The sequence below is a fragment of the Gossypium hirsutum genome, unplaced genomic scaffold (genome assembly GCF_007990345.1).
Source record: "Gossypium hirsutum isolate 1008001.06 unplaced genomic scaffold, Gossypium_hirsutum_v2.1 scaffold_223, whole genome shotgun sequence".
Taxonomy (NCBI): domain Eukaryota; kingdom Viridiplantae; phylum Streptophyta; class Magnoliopsida; order Malvales; family Malvaceae; genus Gossypium; species Gossypium hirsutum.
In genome coordinates, this window is record NW_024402889.1 from 1 (window position 1) to 23,781 (window position 23,781).

A 23,781-nucleotide genomic window follows, 5' to 3' on the forward strand; every position below is an offset into this window, starting at 1 on the left:
CAAAGCAGCTACAAATCTTCCTATTCAAAATTATGTCACCTGCAATTGGGCTTCGAAACTCTTTTTCTGAATAAAAAATTAATTAATTTAAAAATTAGTGTAAGACATTAATTCATAAGATGCTTTAATTACGGTAAATGTAAAATATAACATATTTTAATAAATTGTGGACGTCAACAATTCCCAAAGTAAAGATAGAAACCTTTGCAAAAGTATACAAACAGAAACTTCCATGTAATGTAAACCTTACAGTTTGCGAATTCTTCTTTAGTATTTAATGGCTTACCTACTAATATTGCATAGTTGGAAAGACTGATTGCTTCTTCATCTTTGACCTATATCAAGCTGCAATAAGAGGACTAGTGTTATAATATCCAAAAATTTACATGTGCAAATTCACCAACATGCAATGTGCTGTGCAGGAAAAATTATACTAGTTTTGTCCATAGCAAACTAAAAGTTCCTTCTGACATAGTCGAAATCCCATATAGAGAGCGCAAGCCAAGGGTAAGGCAGAGACGCATTATAAAAGAAATATCAAGATGAGTTTAAGCTCATACCTTTCTCGGCCTTTGGCTAAGATCAAGTGTAGTATCTGTTCTTATCAGTTTAATATCTGATACGTGGATCATTGATCCGCATGATATTAAATCAATATTTTTAGGGGGAGAGCTCATTAACAATAGCTTGCTATTGGGTTCTCGAGTGTCGTCTTTGTTTTGCACTGCTGCATCGTTCTGGCACACCCTCCGATTGTAGTTTTAACCTTTTGAACCAATAGACGGTAGCTTCTTGTTCGGATTGTATTAATAATTGAGGTGTAAATCTGTTTAAAGACACTATTTTAAGGGTTAATGTACTTGAGTTTTAGTCCAAACCTAATGGATGGTATCTAATTTAATTTCTGAAGTTCATTGAAGAATTGTTGTTCAATTTGTAGTTGGCGCATAGAATTGCCGTTCAATCATTTAATTGGCTTTTCAGTTCTACGTTCTAATCATTTAAATTGACTAGAAGCATTTGATTTTAAAATTCACTGTTTTCGATAATAGAAAATGCTTACTATTTGATATAACATTTACATGCTTCACCACATGTGCGTGTTCTTCATTAAATCCACGAATCGGGATGGAGTTTGGAACTTGTAACTGCTGTTTCTTGTGAAGCGATGGAGGATCTTCATCAATTGAGTGAACTTTAGGGTTCTACTCGAGTATTGGAGTTGGATAATGCTTGACTATCTCAGAGGGACTTGAAGGCAACGAGTGTCTTTAGGTGGCATTTGTGAATGTGTCATGGTGTCTTTATGGTGTTGTTCCGCAACGCCACAGCATGGCTAATGCGAGTTTGACGTGCTGTGTGGGTGGTGATTTTTCTCTATTGACTTTTAGAGCTGTTTTATTGGCTTGTTTTATTGGTTTACTGGTGTTTCTGGTTTTATTTTGGTGTATCTTTTGGTTGGGTTATTTTTTATGTTGTTTTATCTTTGTAATCCACTGTTTCAGTGGTTGTTTTATTTTTAATATAATCTTTTGATGGCCGAGCAAAAAAGTATGTAGTAAAAAAAAAATTTTAATGCCAGGCTTTAAATTTCAATTTCTTAAAAATTTTCTTTTACAATTTGAAGTACTAAACATGGGGTTCAACATCCACCTCAACTCATTTGCATCAGCATGACTCCATATTTGATATTATTTTTAATTGATGATAAAGTATTATTATATTTATGTTTAAATTTAATTTTTACTCAAATCATGTTTTAGCATTTTACTTTGTAACTTATAATTATTTAGAAAAATGAAACTTCAAAATAATTCAACCACTAAAAGTGGCTGACTTGAATAGAAGACAAGTAAAAAAAATCATATGTATCGTATTTTTATATTATTATTATTTAATATAGGTAAAAAAGTTTTAATTACACATTTTATTCATTTAATTTTTTGTGAAGTTTAAACAAAAAAAAACCTACATCTAGAAGCTTAACAGATACACAAAATACATCAAATTTAGGCTATTAAGTCCCATATGACGGAAATAACTCAGACAAATCTTGCACCTGCTTAAAATGGAGCTAAAAAGATACTGGTCAGCCATCTTTGCGCTTGGGGCAATGACGGCTAGTGAGGTTTTAACCGAGGCGCGTCTATTGCTGGTTGAAAACTATTTCCAGACCCTCTTAGGCCTGGGTTCTGCCCTGGCCTTTGAGGAATTTCTGGAAGGGTTCCGAGTTCGGGGTAAAACCCTACAATTTTCTAGTTAATTACTTTGCTCTTTCTTTTTTCCCCTTAAAATTAAGAATGAAAGATGTTTTGATAATGAATTAAGGTGTTCACAATATTTGAAAGGATTAACATAGCATTTTAATATTTACTTTAGAATTTTTGAAATTATAACAAATACCATCACACGAAAAATTCTTGAGCAGTGTTCGACACAATAATGAGAGGATTGAAACTTTGTTGATCCAAGCGATATTAATACCGTAAGCAAAACTATTAGTACAAATTATAATATTCTAACCGATAATTTTTTATTAAAATTTAGGGTAATTTATTAACTAATAATGATCCACATCATTCAGAATTAATTGTTGATCATTTCACAAAATCCAATCTACTCCAATTAATGGAAATATAACGATTTAATTAACGGTTACACCAGGTAATTTACTATCTACTAGAGAAAATAATAAAAAGAAAATGTACACCATACATAGAATAGAAAAAGTAGGACAAGCTAAAATTAGTAAAAAGAGCATTTAATAAAATTGAGAATTTGAAAACCATAAGAACCAAACAAGAATAATAAGTATTACAGGGGGTAACAAACCTCTTCTTATCACAATGATAAGAATGTTTGAGCTTGATTTAATCAAAAAAACTTGATGAGGTATTAACGCAACTAATAGAGATTATAATAAACTAGTTGAATAAGGCTACAGAATGAGTGTAAAGAATACACACTTTGAGTTTGGATAGTATGCGTAATTCATAAATTAATTTAGTTAATTTGATTAATTAAATTAATATTTATTTTGGAAAATAAAAACAAATATTGAAATAGATTAAATTATAAATTGTTAGGGTCAAAAGTTAAAGCAGTAACATATAATTAGACTCAATACATGAGAAGGCTTTCAATCCCCTCATATGATAAGTGAGGGGTGGCACCTTAGTAATACTTACTAGGGTGTGCCGCATCATCACTCCAACTAGTTAGACAGGGGAGTATATTTGCATTAAATAAGTATTTATTTGGTTTATCTTATTCAACTAGAAATGTATCCCATTCTCTAGAAATAGATATATTAGTAGAGCTTATAAACATAATTTGATATATTGTTATTCTGCCAATAAGCTAGACAAAAATTAGTTACTTAAAAATAATTCTATTTTTTGATAAATTATAATAGAGATTATACTTTCCGTATGAAAGTAATTAAGTTATTTGATTCTGTGTAATTTAAATCCCATCTCATACAAAGTCAAGTACATTTCAGAAAGATTTATTGGTTATCAAAATGACGTTGACTCGGTTTACAAATTTTTGGAACTTCATAACTATAACAAACCGTTTCTTAACCATACAGGAAATTAAGCTTTAGCGGCGTTTTTAGTGGGATTGACAAAAACGCCGCAAAAGTTTAGAGAGCTATGACGATATTTATAGAAAGCCACAAAAGGAAGCAAATCGCGGCGTTTGGACCAAAAATGCAGCGATTGTATTAAAATTTTACAACGGGCCATTTTTGTGGCGTTTGGCTAAAAGCCAAAGATTCATTACTAGGGCGTTTTTCATAAAACGCCGCAAATTTTTATTAAAGTGGACCTAACGGTGCATTTTGTTAGCCCGAAATTCTTTAGTTTTTACCCCAAACAAATTTCCTCTGAAATCCCTAAGTTATTTTTCCCAAATCACTTATTTCTTCCCCATTTCCCCTAACTGATCGGAAATCTCTAATATTAAAGAAACAGCCAACATAAAATTTGTTTCCATCCAATTATCAAATCATCATTATAACTTTTTTGAAGCCTAATTTTTGACTGGAAATTCTTGCTCTTTCTCTCCGCTGCCGCTCAAAAAGGTTAAAAATTCTTGCCTAATTGTTATTTAATGGTCTTATTACTGTTTTAGATGTATTTGTATATAATTTGTCTATACATGGGGATGATTTATTTTTTTATATCCCATTCATTAGCTGCTAGAAGGATTTTTTTACTTTGTTTGTTCATGCTTTCTCAAGCTTGATCTATTTTCTAGTATGTTACATGTTTTTCCCGCTTGTAGTTGGTCTTTTTTCCCTCTCCTTGTGTTTGAAACTATTGATAATTTTTACTTGTCCTTTGATGTCGAATAACAGGGGAAAATGCGGCCAAACTACTTGTATTGAGTGGATACAAAGATACTGCGGATATGGGAGAGCCGTGTTTGTTCTCCCCGAAACCTATCTGCATGGGAAACCTGTATAATGTTAGTAATATGCTCTCTTATGAATATGTCTAAGTGCCTTTATTATACATGGGATAGGACTATTTTCTTGATATTATACTTAAGAATAAAGCCATGTTTGTTTGGATAATTTGGGGAGTATGATTCACTCACAATAATTACCACCAATAAAGCGTTGGACGATAGGGGAAAAGGAAGAAAGGCAACTGCAGAAATGAAACGAAGAATATTTTATTAATATACCTTAGTTTCACTTCTTTTGTGTAATTTGTTATTCCCCATGACAATTGAATTCTTTTTATCCCTTTTGTTCCTTCTTTCCCTTGACCGACGTTATTAGAACCTTGTGATATTCTGCAAACTGATTTTCTTTTATCTGATTAATGTTGGAACTTTTTACTGACCCCAGGGTGCCTTCTTTAATCATCTGAATAGGAGGATGTCTGGTTTGTGTGCATGCTTCAGATTTTTGTGGAACACTATTTTTATTGTGATTTCCCTGCTTTCAGCTTGTCCTGATTCTATCATGTGTATTTTGCTATCTCTTTCTTTCTTTTTAATATTGATGAAGAGCTAAAAAGGGAAAAAAACTAGAGGTTTGGTATAACCAGTCCATTCGATTCCCCTAACATGAGAATCTCCTGCCAAATAACACCTAAAAAAACTCCGGGAGATTGAGTGTTTATATGTGTGTGAGGATGAGCCCTTGTGTATGTTTTGTGGCCATTTGGTAGCTTATATAGTGCTTAGTGTGATTTCTAATTTCTTATTTGGTGGAGGATATCCTTTAACTGCTATTGATAAAGGTTCTTGAGAATCCCATCTTTTATGTATTATTCTTCTGATTTTAAACCCTTTACCACAGTGTCACCAGCTTAGGAAAAATGAGTCTTTAACACCTCATGATTATTATTGCAGGTTTTGGTTTGGGAAAAACCTTAAGCTTGGGTTTGGAGATACGTAGTTTCAGCTTAGTGGGCAGGATATATTGTCCCAGGTGCAGGTTGCAGTTCGTGCGAAGGTGTGCTATCCTTTTTAATGGCTGGTACAGACTAAATTAATGGTTGTTTTTCATTAACTGTTTTCTTTATGTCTTCGATCACATCAATAAGAGCATATTAAATTTCAGCTTAATTAATGCTTCAAAAAGAGGGGATTGCGTCATAGTACCTAGCAATGAATAAGCCTAAGACTACCAGGCTTAAGGCAGTTAGTAATTTTTAATGTTGGTGATATGAATACTTGGTGATATGAATGCATTTGTAATTTTAAATATTTTGAATTTCTATGAATTTTTTATATTTTTAATTTTAATTTTATTTTTTTATTTTTATAATTTTAAATTATTTGTTAATGTAAACTATAATAACTATGTTAAATTTTATTTTTTATTTTATAATTTTAGTTAGCTAAAATTAATAAGGATTAAATTGACAAAAAAATATAACATTAAGATCTAAATTTACTATTATATATTATTAATTTCTTCGCGTTGAGGAACAAAAGTTTACTCATTTGAGATAAATTAATTACTAAGTAAAATGACTTAATTAATATCATATTTTCGAATTTAAAAATATTTTAGTTTTTCTTTAATAAAGTTATCATTCAGGATAAAAATTTAAATAATTGTTTTCTTAAAAATATTTTAAATTAATTATTATCTCATGATAATAGCTAAATAAAAAATTACAATTAGAAGAGGAAGATTAACTTGAGTCTAACTTTTGGATTTTAATTGTGTTATTAATTTATTATTTTAAATTCTAAATTAAATTCATTAATTTTATATTTATTTTAAGTTAAAGTTTCATAGAAATTTAATTTAAATAATATTTTTTATTTATCCTTAAAAGTATATAGTTTAAAGTTCAATTCAAAATAAACATAATATAATATTTACAAGAAAAAATATTTAATTAAAATAAAATTTTTAAAGGAAATATATTTATCTTAAGTTAATTATTTTAATTTTTCATAATATTATCAAAAAATAAATTGATCGATTTTAATGCGTAGTATAAAGTAAAAAGTTCATGGAAATTTAATTTAAATATTAACTCAAAATAGATGAAAATTAACAAATATTAACTTTATTAACATATAATTATTAATTTGTTATTTTTATCTTTTTAAGTATAGCAAACATAAAGGTGATAAAACACAAATTTAAAAATTAAAAGAGTATAATTAAAGGGTTAAAATCTAAAGTTAAAATTTAAAGATGATAATCATAACTTACATAAACATTTAAAGATAAAAAAAAACTTTAGATCATAACTTACATAAATACATATCATAACTTACATAACTTACATAATACATAAATATATATCATATCATAACTTACATAAAACTTTGGATCAAATATATAAAAATCACATAAATTTGGGCAACACTATTGTTTTTCCCTACTCTTATACTTATAAATAAACAACTTACCTGAATTAGTTTACACCCATTAAATACTTGATACTTGAAATGTATTATCTATTTTAGTACAATGACATGATTTAGATCAATTTAGAACATATAAGTAACAGTAATTTATTGTCACTTTAGACTTCAAGAACTACGAAATGGATAAGAGTTGGATGAATTTGTCAAGGGTAAGCAACGACTATCGAAATGGAGTACAAATTTTTTCTAAATTTTGGCATTTCAAAATGCAAGCCAAGAGAATATGATTCTTTGCCCATGTAAGAAGTGTAGCAACATCAATTGGCATATTCGTGAAGTTGTCTATGAACATCTAATTTTTGATGGCTTTATTCGGGGTATAAAAAATGGATTTTCCATGGAGAGTGTACACCTCGTAGAACCTCTTCAACGATTAATCCGGCTTATCCTCATAATGCTTACCATCAGTCTGTTAGAGAAGATGACATGAAAGGTATGTTGCATGATGCATTTAATATGCACAGTCATGGTTTGCAATCGTTTCCACTTGAAATTATTGTATCCAATGATTGTGATATTGGTGGAAATGCTTTTATTGAAACGGGAAGAAGTGTACCTGATGAAGATCCAAATGGAGAAACGGAAAAGTTCTACAATTACTTAATGAAATGAATGAAGAACTTTATGAGAGATCAAAAATTTTAAAATTGTCCTTTACATTCGTCTTTTTCACTTAAAATGTTTGGGAGGGGTGGACCGGAAACTCTTTTACACTGTTGTTAGAGTTTTGAGAGACATGTTTCCGTTTGCAAAGATCCTCATTCATGCAAAGATATGAAGAAACTGATAAAAGATTTAGGCCTTGGGTACGACAAATTCATAGTTGCCCAAATGACTACATGTTGCCTAAATTCATAGTTCCACTAATACCAAGGCTTCAAAGGCTTTTCATGTCATCAAAGACAGCCGAGTCTATAAGGTGCATCATGATCGATGACCAATGATGGATTATTAAGGCATCCTACAGATTCTTAGCTTGGAAATCATTTGACAGTAAATTTCCAAGCTTGTAAGCGATCCTCGGAATGTGAGGCTTGGGCTAGCATCTGACGGATTAATCCTTTTAAAATCATGAGTATTCGTAGTACTTGACCTGTAGTGCTTGTTCCTTACAACTTGCCTCCATAGATTTGCATGAATCAATCTTCTTTATCTTATCTATGATTATCCCTGGAGAGAAAGGCCCCGAAAATGATATTGACATTTATATGCAGCAATTATTGAAGAGTTGAAACAGTTATGGGCGAGTGTTGAAACATATGATGTCTGAGAAAGGAGAACTTTTATTTGCTTACAGCTTTGTTGTGGACTATTAATGATTTCTCGGCTTATGTCAATTTATCTGGTTGGAGTACCAAAGGACGTTATGCTTGTCCTTGTTGTGTGGCGTAAACATGTTTGAAGTGATTATATACTGGGAAGAAGTTCTCTTATACGGGGCATCGTCGATGGTTAAATGGAATCATAGATTTAGATTTCAGAGGACTTTATTTGATTGTACTGAAGAGAGGTTGGTGGATGAGAAGTGAATAGGGAAAGGTTTTCTAAACTAACTTCGATGCCCTCTTAGGCTTCCTTCATCTCCCTTTTATAGGAGAATTCTTGAACTCTATTTAATTTTCTTTGAATCTCGCACAGTTTTTCTGATAAGGATAATGTCTCATCATTGATTGACATGGTTGCTTCCACGTTGCTTCCTTTTTGTCTGCACCTAGATGTCGTTTTCCCAAGTTGCTTTCTTGGATGTAATTTTCCCATGTAGCTTCCTTTTTTGTTTCACTTGGATGTCGTTTCCCAAGTTGCTTCCTTGATATTTTAATTGGTTTTTTCCAATTGGCTTTATCCTTCTTGAATATTAACTAGATTCATTTCCTCCATTTCATCTAGCTGTAATGAATCTATTGACAGTCTTGGTGAGTTCTAATTTCCCACGTATTTTTATTTCTTCTATTATGTGTGATGAAATATCATCAATCTCCATGTCAGCTATCTTTTTTAATAGTTGCACGGATTCTTCGTCTCTATCATCTTGAGTGTTTCCAATATCATATGCCAATATTCTTCTTCCATCAGTCCATAGGCTATAAGTTTTTGTTGAAGTAAATATTGGACTTTGGTCATTAAATCTATTCTTGTTTGGATATGATAATAACTGAGATTATTATAACACTTGTCAATATTTTTGTCAAGTTTCTTTTTTCTTCTTTAGTTACTGAAAGGTTCGGACCTCCAATCATTTTTTAATGATCCAATTTGATATGGCTGATAAAATTTTTCTTTTTTAGCTATACCATTAAGACTACTGATTTCAAGATGAAAATAATAATAAAAATCATCTTCATTATCATACGTAATAATATAGATTTAATAAATGCAGAAAAATCTTTTAATAAATGGAAAGAAAAATTTGAATTTTTATTTCTTTAACAAAACCCAATACTACTTATATCAAATGGTTCATGATCAAGTCTAAATTTTATAGTAGGGAATTTTTTATTTAAATCGTTTGTAATAACATAGGCTTGTAAAAATATTCTGAAAAAGCTTTTTGAAATTGAACTTGCTGTTTGCAGATAGCTCCATTTATTTTTGTAAATATTTCCACTGGTAAAATTTTTCTAGCCTTATTATATAAACATAACCTAAACATTTTATTCATAATAGGGCTATTTGTTCCTTTATTAATAAAATACTGACATATATCAAGAAGATTGTTTATCTCCTTAATATCTAAATAACTGATTTCTAGTTCTTCCCAATCTCGATATAAAATAGATTTAATAATAAATCATGACCTTCTTATTCTTTAGTTATTTTTTCAACTAGAAATTGTGAAAGCTTAGTAAGAGCTCTCCTGAAATTAGCTATTTATTCAGTAATATGGGTTTCCATATATCATTAATAAAATTATATAATTCTGATGGTAAGTCTAAATTATAAAAGATTTTATTTCCTGAATTTGTGTGGTTTCAACAAATTTTCTGATGCACAAAATTTTCTGCTCCTTTATAATTTCAGTATAACCAGCTTGATATGCTGAATTTGGATCTTGAGACTAAGGGAATTGACTTTACCGGTTGTGGTGTAAATGATAAATGAGTTCCAACTGGTTGTCTTACCATTGGATATAGAATCCTTGGTTAGGATAAAAAGATACTTGAGAAGGTATTGTCACAAATCCTTGATTAGGATTTGTCGATTTGAATGTTTCCCTTTGTTGGGCCTTTTATGAACAGTAGTCCATTTATCGACTTTTTCTAGAGGTTTTTTACCTCTATCCATATGGCATGCTAAGATAATCAACAATAATATTGTTAGTACCTTTAGACGTATAAGACTTCAAAATTAAAATTACATAATTTATTATATCATCTAATTCTTCGAGGTACCACTTTTATTAGTAAGAAAATGATTAACTGCCTGATTATCAGTTTTTATAATAAAAATTTCAGATGCTAAATATATAAGAAAGTGTTTTTATTCCTCTCTTTATTGCTAATAATTCTTTTTCATATATGACATAATTAATCATTAAATATTATAAATTAATTTTTTTATTTTTTTTTTTTTTTTTTTTTTTTTTTTTTTTTTTTTTTTTTTTTTTTTTTTTTTTTTTTTTTTTTTTATTTAATCTAATTAACATTTATTACTTAAAAGATTTAGTTAAAATAATTAGAATTGAAGTAAAGTTGTTTATCTACTCCTATTTTCTCAGATTGAGCACATTTCCTGTACAAATTAGACATTCAAAGCGAAAACAGACAATTCATGTTATATGAATACATTTTCTATTATACCAACTCTACTTCAACAAAATTTGTTGCTAATGGAATAAATCTTGATCAATTAATCTATTCAATTATGTACTTTATACTATGAATCATATGACTTACACTAAATAGATTTAGATAGGCTTTCAACCCCTTTGAAATAGAGATTAGATATGACAGATTTATATATATATATAGATATGATTAAAGAGATATTTTAATCTTTCAAAAATCATGCAAGAACAATACATTTAATTAGATAAGATGAAAATACCACATAAATTGGGGTGTATTAAATATGGAAACGATGGATTTTATATTTACCGGCACTTTAAAGGACTAATATTTAATATCGAAAAGTATTTAATAGATTTTTATAAAATGAAGAAAAATGCTAATTGATTAAAATAAAATTTTTATAAATAGAAATCGAGATTGAAAAATGTTCATTAGTGCTTATAAGCATTGAAAGTTAGAAATATCTTAAACCCTTATGCCCCGAACACAATCTAAGCCAACAACTTGGACCTACATCCCTACCACATGACAAACAAAACCTAAAGGTGTTGCATAAGGAGAGAGCATATAATAACAGCTTTTGAAGCTGTTTACCCATATGGAAAAAATAATTATATCCTACGCGAACGCAATGGGGACGTATCAGATATTAAACTGATAGAAACAGATACTACTCTTGATCTTAGCCAAAAGGTCGAGAAAAGGATCAATAAATGTCTAGATTTATATTTTATAATGTACCTTCGCCTCACCCTTTGCTTGTGCTCTCGATATGGGTCTTGGAGTAGGTCTGAACATTTGTTGCTATGGACAGAATGTATATAATTTTTTCTGCACCCCCACATGGGATGCTGGTGATTTTGCACGTGAAAATGTTTGGATAATATAACTATAGTTCACTTATTGCAGCCTATACTGATCATAAGCTGGAGAAGCATGTAGATTAGACCTGCAACTACGCGATGGAATTGGTAAGCCATTAAATAAAACAACAATTTGCAACATGTGTAAAGATAGAAACCTTTGCAAAAGTATACAAACAGAAACTTCCATGTAATGTAAACCTTACAGTTTGCGAATTCTTCTTTAGTATTTAATGGCTTACCTACCAATATTGCATAGTTGGAAAGACTGATTGCTTCTTCATCTTTTGACCTATATCAAGCTGCAATAAGAGGACTAGTGTTATAATATCCAAAAATTTACATGTGCAAATTCACCAACATGCAATGTGCTGTGCAGGAAAAATTATACTAGTTTTGTCCATAGCAAACTAAAAGTTCCTTCTGACATAGTCGAAATCCCATATAGAGAGCGCAAGCCAAGGGTAAGGCAGAGACGCATTATAAAAGAAATATCAAGATGAGTTTAAGCTCATACCTTTCTCGGCCTTTTGGCTAAGATCAAGTGTAGTATCTGTTCTTATCAGTTTAATATCTGATACGTGGATCATTGATCCGCATGATATTAAATCAATATTTTTAGGGGGAGAGCTCATTAACAATAGCTTGCTATTGGGGTTCTCGAGTGTCGTCTTTGTTTTGCACTGCTGCATCGTTCTGGCACACCCCTCCGATTGTAGTTTTAACCTTTGGAACCAATAGACGGTAGCTTCTTGTTCGGATTGTATTAATAATTGAGGTGTAAAGCTGTTTAAAGACACTATTTTAAGGGTTAATGTACTTGAGGTTTAGTCCAAACCATAGGGCTATAATTTCTCATTATTTTCATCTGCATTACTTAGTTGCTGTTTGCCCTCCTGGATTAGTTAATTGTTTGAAGTAATGGATGGTATCTAATTTAATTTCTGAAGTTCATTGAAGAATTGTTGTTTCAATTTGTAGTTGGCGCATAGAATTGCCGTTCAATCATTTAATTGGCTTTTCAGTTCTACGTTCTAATCATTTAAATTGAACCTAGAAGCTATTTGATTTTAAAATTTCACTGTTTTACGATAATAGAAACAATGCTTACTATTTGTATATAACATTTACATGGCTTCACACACATGGTGCCGTGTTCTTCAATTAAATACCACGTAATCGAGATGGAGTTTGGAACTTGTACACTAAGGCTGTTGTCTTTGTGAAGCTGATGGAGGATCTTCATCAATTGAGTGAACTTAGGGTTCTAAACTCGGAGGTATTGGAGTTGGATAAATGCTTGACTAATCTCAGAGGAAGACTTGAAGGCAACGAGTGTCTTTATGGTGGCATTCTTGTGAATGTGTCATGGTGTCTTTATGGTGTTGTTCCGCAACGCCAACAGCATGGCTAATGCCGAGTTTTGATCGTGCTCGTGTGGTGGTGATTTTTCTCTAGTTGACTTTTAGAGCTGTTTTATGTGGCTTGTTTTATATGGTTTACTGGTGTTTTCTGGTTTTATTTTGGTGTATCCTTTTGGTTGGGTTATTTTTTATGTTGTTTTATCTTTGTAATCCCACTGTTTTCAGTGGTTGTTTTATTTTTAATATAATCATTTTGATGGCCGAGCAAAAAAAGTAGTAAAAAAAAATTTAATGCCAGGCTTTAAATTTCAATTTCTTAAAACATTTTCTTTTACAATTTGAAGTACTAAACATGGCGCTCAAAATCCACCTCAACTCATTTGCATCAGCAATGACCTCCATATTCGATATATTTTTAATTGATGATAAAGTATTATTATATTTATATTTTAAATTTAATTTTTACTCAAATCATGTTTTAGCATTTTACTTTGTAACTTATAATTATTTAGAAAAATTGAAACTTCAAAATAATTCAACCACTAAAAGTGGCTGACTTGAATAGAAGACAAGTAAAAAAAAATCATATGTATCGTATTTTTATATTATTATTATTTAATATAGGTAAAAAGTTTTAATTACACATTTATTCATTTAATTTTCTTGTGAAGTTAAACAAAAAAAAAACTACACTAGAAGCTAAACAAGGATACAACAAAATATACAAAATTAGGCTATTATATCCCACATGTGCTGGACAATAACTCAGACAAATCTTGCACCTGCTATAAAATGAAGCTAAAAAGGTCTGGTCAAGCCATCTTTGCGCTTGGGGCAATGACGCAGCTAGTGAGGTTTTAACCGAGGCGCGTCTATTGCTGGTTGAAAACTATTTCCAAACCCCCTCTTAGGCCTGGGTTCTGCCCTGGCCTTTGAGAATTTCTGGAAGGGTTCCCTTCTGGGTAAAACCCTACAATTTCTAGTTAATTACTTTGCTCTTCTTTTTCCCCTTAAAATTAAGATGGAACAATTTGTTTATGAAATTAAGGTGTTCAAAATATTTGAAGGATTTAGCATTTTAATATTTATTTATTTGTAAGAGATTAGTGTTTAAAAATACAGACAATAGCAATTCAAATAATCAAATTTATTCATTTGATGAAGTGTTGGACATAATAATGAGAGATTGTGATAAACTTGTTGAGCAAGGTTATGAAAATGGAGTGTAGGAATACACCTTCTAAGTTAGATGAAAATAGCACTTAAATTCGGTCTATTGAAATATATAACTTTAATAAATTCGGTGTTTAAAATTTCTGACTGAGTTAACATAGTAATTACTACCAGAGATAATAAAAAGAAAACGTAAAATAGAATAGAAAAAGCAGAAACTAAAAGTAATGAAAGAGCAATAAAAATTGAGAATTGGAAAAGAAGAATAATAAGTATTACATGGCTAACAAACCTCTTGACCAATGATAAGAAAGTTGTAAGCTTGATTTATTGTGAGAACTTGATGAGGTGTTAAGCAACTATGAGAGGTTGTGATAAACTGGTTGAATAAGGTTACTGGAATGAAGTGTAAGAATACACATTCTAAATTCAATCGTATGGATGGAGTATGGCTCGGATTATATGGATGGAGTAAGCTTGGTTTCAATTCACTTTCATATGAGTTGCACCATTTTTCCCTCTTTTCATGGCTTCATACTCTTCTATAGGTTGTTTGTTTAGGGAACTTGGGTCTTTCTTCTGAAAACATAACATTTTAACCACGATGAGATTCCTAACCTTGTTTTCCAAAGTAGAACGACTGTTTGTTGAGTTTCAATAATTTTTATAATTGTAACGATCCGGTTTCTAGTGGTGTCAAAAAAGACGGGTTTGAGACTCCATTTCCGTAAACCAATCCCGTAAATATTATTAAATACTTACAAAGTTATTATATAAGTGAATTGAATTTTGGATAAGTAATTTAGTCGAAATTGTGTTTAATTAAGGTTTAGTGACTAAATTCTAAAGTCCAATCACTATAGATTTTTAATTAAGAAATGACTTGAGGACTGACATTGTAATTAACCAAAGATCCAAAATAGCAATTAAATCATATTTAAATGAAAAATAGTGAACGGTAAGATTATTTAGTCACTAACCTAAGTTAATTACGGTTAAATTAGTTAAAACATAAGTAATTAAACTAAATTACAAATTAATCCTATTATAAATAAGACAATTTGGTGGAATGAAAGAGAAACTTTCTGTCATCTTCCACCTACAAACCATGAAGAGAAAAACAAAAGGTTCCAAGGGTTTTCAAAGTTTTGGTCACTAATTAGATGTTACAATCAAGTCATTTTCTTGTAATTTTTATGTTTTTGAGGTCATGGGAGCTGTATTTAGCTTACCCATGTACCAATTTGTAAAACTGTTAAAGTTTTAGAAAGTTGCCATTGTTGATTTCTTGAAGTTTTAGGTGTTAAATTGATAGATTTTAAGTTTAGATGTGAAAGAATGACTGAATTGTAAAGTTAATTTATAACTTTTTACATTAGGGACTAAACTATATAAAATATTAAATTGGCAGTAGAAATAAGAAATAGGAGGTCTCTGATAAGCATTAGTGAAATTAGATTTCAATTTGGAGCTTTAAATTGAAAGTTAGGTTAGTCTCGGTTTTAGGGACTAAATTGGATAAATTGTAAAATATATGTGACTTTGTAATTATTTGTGATTTGAGCTGGAATTTAATATTATGTATTGTCAGGTTATTATTCGTAGCAAAATACGATGCGGGAACGTCAATAGGGAGAGGAAAGATGAAAGCCGATGACGAGTAACTCGAGTGTTCGATTTGTATTTCTATGATTTGATTAATTTCAATTGTTGCATGGTTACCTTGTTTTGCATGTTATGGTAATGAGGTGAGTTAAAAATGATTAATCAAACTGAACTAATACGATGTTGGTTGATTATCAAGATAAAAGGTAAAATTGAATAAAATTAAAAATAATATCACTTGATGAAAATACGAAATTGGCTTGACTCATGTTATGATATATATATGAATTGATGAATTGGTTGATTTGGTTAATTAGAAATTAACAAAAACCGAGTGAACCAAAGTTATCTGTAGTACAAGTTAAATTGATCGAAACTTTTGAATTAATCAAAAGCAGGAGAAGCATGTCGATTAGACCTGCAACTACGCAATGGTATTGGTAAGCCATTAAATAAAACAACAATTTGCAAAATGTAATGTGTGAAGGGATTAGATTCTGTTTGTATGGTTTTGCAAAGGCTTCAATCTTTACTTTAGGAATTTTTAAGAAAAAAAAAAGGTTTCAAAGCCCAATTGCAGTGGTATCGTTACTATGACATAATTTTCAAAAGGTAGATTTGTAAACATATTTATTTGTGAACATTCTGAATTGAATTATTATCTTAATTCTCTTTTCAGCTAAAAAAGAAATTATGTCTGTCTCCTCTTACCTGCCCGCCTGGAATTTTTGGGAGGCTACCTAGGTGTTCTTAAGTATGCTTGACAGTTGAAACCAACTGATATTTGCCTTTGACCCTACTGAAGCTGTAGAGGATCGTTTCCTGCTGGTATCAACTAAAGCATGGAATGGTCACAATGTTCACTCACACACTTTCTACACTCTTTTTCGAGATTTTGAAGCTGTTTATCCATATAGAACAAAGAATTATATCCTAAAATTTGATATCAATTACTTTCACTTGAAATTGATAGAGGCTGCGCGAACGCAAGCCCCCACTGCCACAAATTATGACGTAGGCTCTCCCTCTTGGGGAGACCTTAAAGCAGCACCCCTCCCAAGTGCAATGGAGGTCACTGCTCTAGGCCATGAGTCTTCCTGATCACTCATTGACCCCGTCCAGGTAAGTATGTTTTAATGTTGCTCTATCCTCTCTCCTTATACACCACCCTTTATGTTTTGTTTACCATACGCTAGCAATGTGGGATTCAGGTTGCATTGTGGGCATAAAGATTTAGAACATTTTTACCTTTCAATACTTCTAAACACTAATTATTAACATTTCCCAATCTTGATTTCTGTCAATAATAATAGTTTTTTTTTATCAACATTGTTCTTAATTTTATAGTGATATGTTAAATACTTCTCAATACCAAATATCGATCTTTTAAAATACCTATAAATATAAGAAGTATACTCATTGTTACCATGTATAATACACTTGAATTCAAGTGATATTTTCTTCGTCACTAATTTAAGATTGAAATCCCTGTTTCTAATCAAATTCGATTTAAGATTATTAAGTGATTTAAGATTAAAATACCTTTTTTAAATAAAATTTGATTTAAAATTATTAAGTGTATAAATCCATCATACAACCTCTATTTCAAGGAAAGAAACACCGAAAACCTATCTGATCCTACTTAATTCATAATAAAAGTACTTATTTAAACAAATTAATTGAAAAGGATTTTTTCCCTAAACAACAAATTTTATTGGAGTAGAGTTTACATAGTAAAAAATGGTATTCATTAGATATGATTTGGCCCTTTTCTCTTTGTTAGTTTAATGCTCAATCCAAGGAAAAGAGTGGATGAACAAAGCATTAACTTATCTCAATTCCTATAATCCACACCAAATTTCTATTTTAGCTTTTTCAAAATCACCTCCTTATGCTTATTCAACCAAAGCCTTGTAAATCTCCCTATCCAAGCTAACATCTATCCTAAAATACCCTTACCTTAAAAGGGTAATTAATATATTTTCATATTTTCATATAATTTGTTGATATATTTTTAGGGAAATATTTGGTATACTGCTAATGGCGTTTTTAGACTTCATAAGTAAGGTCAGGAGGTTGACAAGCGTCCTACAGGGGTATAATAAAATATTTAAAAAGGAGACATGTAGCAATTTTTTAAAGCTACTTGTGAAATAAAAAAAGTATACTACAAGTATACCAAATACTAACCCATATTTTTATAGATATGTTTTAATTATCAAATATTTTTGTTCACCCACATTGTGGTGCGATAAAATCTAGTAATATTAATGAGAACTATAACTATCATTATTGTAACACCCTATACCCGACTCGGTTGCCGAGTTCAAATTGCAATGTGCCCTTAGCATTCTTGTAATGGAATCATACTATCAGTGACCACATCTCCGCAACTAACAGCACGTTTGGTTCGCTGTAATGGAATAGAGGCGTAATAACAAATCAATTGTTTGGTTGAATGTAATGGAATAGAGGCGTAATAGTATTCTTGTGTTTGGTTGAATGGAATGGAGGTGTAATAGCATAAGGGAAAAAACTAAAATGACTAGAATACCCTTAGCATAAATTTGTTTAGGTAAATGATTATTGTTATTGTTATTAAATTTTAATAAGATTATTAATATCAGTAATAAATAATTTAATCATATTTTAACATAATTATTATTAAATATATTTAATTAAAATATATAATTTAATAAAATTCTTAATAATCAATATTCTTATATGAATTTACTCAAATCATAATATATAATGCTATAAAAGATAATTTAACATAATTATTAACTTGACGCAATGTATGTTTTTTTGAACCACAGGTCTTTTTTTTGTCCAACTTAATTTTTGAGACCTGATTTTTTTTTTTAAATGTTGAAGACCTCTACAAAAATATTGAAAGGACGTTTGTATAGCCTGACAGATTGACCAGTCTTGTTCTTATTTATTCCTTCTCCTTATTTTGATTTTTAAAAAAAAATTAAACATAATAAATTATTATAAATATAAATAATTAATTACATCAGAAGTTAATACTTTGTAGGGGCAAATTTTTTGGGAGATCTCAAACAAGCTTAAACCATTTGGTCTGTCTTGTACCAATTTAACCAGGTTATCAACCTCCTGATTAGGGGTGTTCAATCTGTTAACTGACCAGTTAACCAACCCAAACTATCATTAATTGAATTAACCGACTCTTTTAAACCCTTAACCGTTAATCAAACTGAAATTTTTTCAAAAAAAAAATAACTGAACTGAACTTTTTCGGTTAATTCGGTCGGTTAATTGAACCAATCGAATTTTATAGGTTTTTTGATTTTTGGTTAAAACAAGTATAAAACATAGAAAAAAAATTAACCGAATTAACTGACCGATTAATTTATACTTCTAAAAAATCAACCGAACCGACCGACCCCAGACTGAATATTATAATATTATTTATTAAGTTCGGTTAACCGACCGAGTTCGAACCGAATTAATCATTAACCGAACTTCCAAAAAAATTATTAACCGACCCCGACCGAATTAATTCAGTTAACCGAACGATTAACCGAATTAGGTCAGTTAACCGAATTAATTCGGTTTTACCCAAAATTTGCACACCCCTAATCCTGGTTATCTTCTCTAGAGATGTGGCATATACTCCAGTGCCCAATCTGCACCCAAATTTGATGAATTCTTCTGATCAAAGTAGATTTGGAACTCTTGGAAGAATTCTCTTAAATGGCCTTAGTCACCTCAAGATTATCATTTTTAATCAAGACATTATCATAACCCCGATCGATTAAGAGTACCAAACCATCTAAGATGCCCCATGATTCAGCATAAAAAAATAGAGCAGTTCCTCGAATAACTGTTAAAGCCAAGAATCCACCTCCCATCTTGATCACAAACAATTCCTCCTACTGCAGCAAAACTTGTTTCATTTCTGACTGGCCCATCAGTGTTTAAATAGACCTAATTACCTGTCAAGTATGAGGTTATCAAAACAATTCCTCCTACTGCAGCAAAACTTGTTTCATTTCTGTTTAAATAGACCTAATTACCTGTCAAGTATGAGGTTAGAACCGATCTTCGTGTCTCAGATAAGGAATCCCTTTTAAAAGAGACATACTGTTTTGCCCAAGTATAGGACACCCTGGTAATATCACTAATATTCCAAGACACGCCTTGAAAAATAAAAAAGATTTTGATTCTTCCAAATGCACCAAATCATGATCCCAAAAAGGTAATTCCAGTCTACATCTCCCAAGCACTTGACATGTTGATTCTGCAAGTTTGATATAAGCCATTCATGCAAATTACTAGAATAAAATCAAGTTTGCCGATCTACTAGAATTAACCGATCCCAAATACTCCTTGTTGAAGAACCGTCCATAATGACATAAAGTATATCTTTGAAACCATGCCCACAAACACCACAAGTCGTATCATGCCCAATTCCCTGACGTACTCTTTCCACATTGGTCACCACAAGTCTTGTCTGTGTGTTATTTATACTAAATGTTTTACGATTGCTAATCTTAAATTGAATATATTAGAGTTGTGTGATCTGAATCCCGTTTGATCCGATTTAAAAAATTCGATATATAATTCAGTTGTTAAAGAAATAAAATAGAGGCAAAATTGGGGATCTGGGGTGGGTACGACCTCGAGTCGAACCACTAATTTTGACCGAAGGTTCGGGGGCGGAGCTCTTGCAGTACGGACCTGCCGCACAAGTTAAATTCGTATAGGGGTATACTTTTTACCCTAACAAACTGTGCATAGTCGAAAACCTCTTGTATTTTTTCAACATTAGTGAATTTCTTCTCCTTTGCCTATGATTTTTCCCAATAAAAATTTTTGTGTGTTCTTATTTTCTTTCTTATTTTTGTGTGATTACTCTTGCTGTCATTATCGACCTATAATATAACAGAATATGATTAAAAAAACAATTAAATCTTTCAAGAATTACATAAGAACAGTCTATTTAATTATTTAAGATGAAAATACCATTTAAATTCAATCGTATTATACATAGGAACTATGAATTATATCTACAGATAATTTTAAATAAATTTAGGGTAATTTATTAACCAGTTGAATCAACCAGTTGCAATTTAATTTTCGATTATTTAAAAAAAATCGATTTATTCAAGAAATATATAATTTCTATAAATTTAGTGTTTAAAATTGCTAGCTGAATAGTAGGAAGAAAATGTGCAACATGATAGAAAAGATAGAGCGGAAGCCAAAATCTAATAAGGGAGAAATAAAATTTTTGAATTGAAAAATAAGAAGAAAAAGGAGTGTTAAACCGATATTTGTTTTATGGGCTGAAGTACGAAAGTTGTGAGCTGGTTAAGTAAGGTTATGGCAATGAAACGTAAGAAAACACATTCTGAGTTAGATGATAGTTGGGATTTGTGTTGAAATCTGTTTTTACAAAAGCTTGGTTTTAGTTCACTTTCATAAGAGTCACAACCCCTTTTCCTCTTCATCGCTTCAAATTTTCTACACGTTTGTTTTGTTAGGGAATATAGGGTTTTCTTCTTTAAAACATAACATCTCAGCTTTGACGAGATCCCTAACCTTGTATTTCAAACTACAACAATTCTTGGTTGAGTTCTATAATTTCTGTAACGATGGCTACAATGCTAATTAATTATACTAGCTTTGATGGAATAGGCGTTAAGAGGCGGTTCTGAAGAAAATACGGTAGAAACTCTATGTACATCATAGGAATTTAGATGATTTGATTCCTTATCCGCTCATTATGTCATTCTTATCAATTTTACTATGTATATCTTGTTTATCTACTCTTACTTTCTTTGGATTGTCACAAAATTAGATAGTTAATGCGAAAATAGACAGATCATGTCATATGAATACCATTTTTTATTATGCCATCTCTACTTTAATAAAATTTGTTGCTCATGGAATAAATCTTGATCAATCAATCTATTCAATTATGTACTTTCTATTATGAATCATATGACTTGTACTAAATAAGATTAGATAGGCTTTCATTTCCTCCTAAATAGACGTTGGATGACGGATATAGATATGACTAAAAAGATTTCAATCTTTCAAATAAGATCAATCCATTTGATTAGATAGGATGAAAATACCACATAAATTAGAGTGTATTAAACATGGAAATAATAGGCGTAATTTTTATATTTACAAGCACTTTGAAAGATCAATATTTGATATTGAAAAGTACATCTTTACAAAATGAAAAACAATGTGCGTATAAGCACTAAATGTTAAAAATGTCCTAAACCCTTATGCCCTTAACCTGAGCCTACATCCCTACCACAAACAAAACCTAAGGGTGTTCTGTAAGGAGAGCATATAATAACAGCTTTTGAAGCTGTTTACCCATATGCAAAAAAGAACTATATCCTACAATTGATTACCAATGACTTTCCATAACTTGAAATTGTAGAGGCTGCGCGAACGCAATCCCCCACTGCCACAAATTTTGACGTAGGCTCTCCCTCTTGGGAGACCTTAAAGCAGCACCCCTCCCAAGTGCAATGGAGGTCACTGCTCTAGGCCATGAGTCTTCCTGATCATTCATTGACCCCGTCCAGGTAAGTATGTTTCAATGTTGCCCTATCCTCTCTCCTTATACACCACCCCTATGTTTTGTTTACTATATATTAGCAATGTGGGATTCAGGTTGCATTGGGGGCATAAAGATCTAGAACATTTTTATCTTTCAATGCATTTAAACACTAATTATTAACATTTCCCAATCTCGATTTCTTTCAATAATAATATTGTTTTATTTTATTAACATTGTTCTTAATTTTATAGTGACGCGTTAAATACTTCTAAATATAAATATCGATCCTTTAAAATACCCATAAATATAAAATTATGTCCATTGTTGCCATGAATAATACACTTGAATTCCGAGTGATATTTTCATCTTAAGTAATTTAAGATTGAAATACATTTTTTAAATCAAAGTCGATTTAGGATTATTAAGTGTGTAAATCATATCTATATTTATAAATCCATTGTACAACCTCTATTCCGAAGAAAGAAAAACCAAAAGCCCACTTAATTAATAATAAAAGTACTTATTTGGATAAATTGATTGAAAAAGATTTATTCCCTAGACAACAAATTTTATTGAAGTAGAGTCTACATAGTAAACAAAAAATTATATTCATTAGATATGATTTAGCCCTTTTCTCGATAGTTTAATTTATACATGGATGTGCTCAATCCAAAGAAAAGAACGGATGAGCAATGCATACTAGTGAAAATGGTAAGAACAACATAATAGGAAGACAGAGCATTAACTCATCTCAATTCCTATAATGTACACCGAATTTCTATTCTAACTTTTTTCAGACTCATCTCCTTATCGAAGCCTTGTAAATTTCCCTAAATTGGTTGACTGAGTTGGTGTCACGAGTCAACTTGAAATTAACTTAGTTGTGAAAGTACTAAAATACCCCTACTTTAAAGGTAATTAATATTATTATCAGGGTATTTTCATACTTTTTTATAATCTCCAAATAAAACAACTGAAAAACATTATTTAGGAATTGAACACAAGACCAACAAATTTATATAAAAACTCCTTGCTGCTCACAAATAATCATTTGTGGATATATTTTTAGGGAAAATATTTAGTACACTGCTAATGAAGTTTTTAGACTCCACAAGTAGGATTAAGAGGTTGACAAGTGTTCTATAGGGGTATAGCAAAATATTAAAAAAAACTTAAAAATAGAGAGATACGTGCAACTTTTAAGGCTACTTATAAAATAAAAAAAGTACACTGCTAGTGTAAAAATACTAATCATATTTTATAGTAATTTTAATTATCAAATATTTTATTCACCACATGTGATACGATAAAATCTAACAATATAATAAGCATTGTAGCTATCATTATGAAAATTATCGAACTAGCAAACAATCATCTATTTGAAATACAAGGTAGAAATCTCATCGAGGCTAAAATTATATTTTAGAAGAAAGATCAAATTCCTAAACAATAACCTTAAAAGAGTCTGAAGTCATGAAAACAGGAAAATATGGTAATCATATGAATGAAGTCACTTCCATATTTTT

At 30.6% G+C, this 23,781-nt stretch overlaps 6 non-coding genes and 1 pseudogene across 6 annotated transcripts; 4 read left to right on the forward strand and 3 right to left on the reverse strand.

The window, feature by feature from the left end:
* The first annotated feature begins 556 nt into the window (after positions 1 to 556).
* Positions 557 to 751, forward strand: LOC121226498 (U2 spliceosomal RNA). Its single transcript, XR_005924288.1, has one exon. It is a non-coding gene; the product is annotated as a U2 spliceosomal RNA (small nuclear RNA).
* Positions 752 to 2,095: 1,344 nt separating this feature from the next.
* Positions 2,096 to 2,245, forward strand: LOC121226502 (U4 spliceosomal RNA). Its single transcript, XR_005924292.1, has one exon. It is a non-coding gene; the product is annotated as a U4 spliceosomal RNA (small nuclear RNA).
* An 8,997-nt stretch (positions 2,246 to 11,242) lies between these two features.
* LOC121226499 (uncharacterized) lies at positions 11,243 to 11,407 on the reverse strand (annotated as a pseudogene).
* A 669-nt stretch (positions 11,408 to 12,076) lies between these two features.
* On the forward strand, positions 12,077 to 12,273 carry LOC121226506 (U2 spliceosomal RNA). Its single transcript, XR_005924296.1, has one exon. It is a non-coding gene; the product is annotated as a U2 spliceosomal RNA (small nuclear RNA).
* A 1,473-nt stretch (positions 12,274 to 13,746) lies between these two features.
* On the forward strand, positions 13,747 to 13,897 carry LOC121226500 (U4 spliceosomal RNA). The gene has a single exon (XR_005924289.1). It is a non-coding gene; the product is annotated as a U4 spliceosomal RNA (small nuclear RNA).
* A 2,777-nt stretch (positions 13,898 to 16,674) lies between these two features.
* LOC121226497 (U1 spliceosomal RNA) lies at positions 16,675 to 16,835 on the reverse strand. The gene has a single exon (XR_005924287.1). It is a non-coding gene; the product is annotated as a U1 spliceosomal RNA (small nuclear RNA).
* A 5,293-nt stretch (positions 16,836 to 22,128) lies between these two features.
* Positions 22,129 to 22,288, reverse strand: LOC121226503 (U1 spliceosomal RNA). Its single transcript, XR_005924293.1, has one exon. It is a non-coding gene; the product is annotated as a U1 spliceosomal RNA (small nuclear RNA).
* Between the last annotated feature and the right edge of the window lie 1,493 nt (positions 22,289 to 23,781).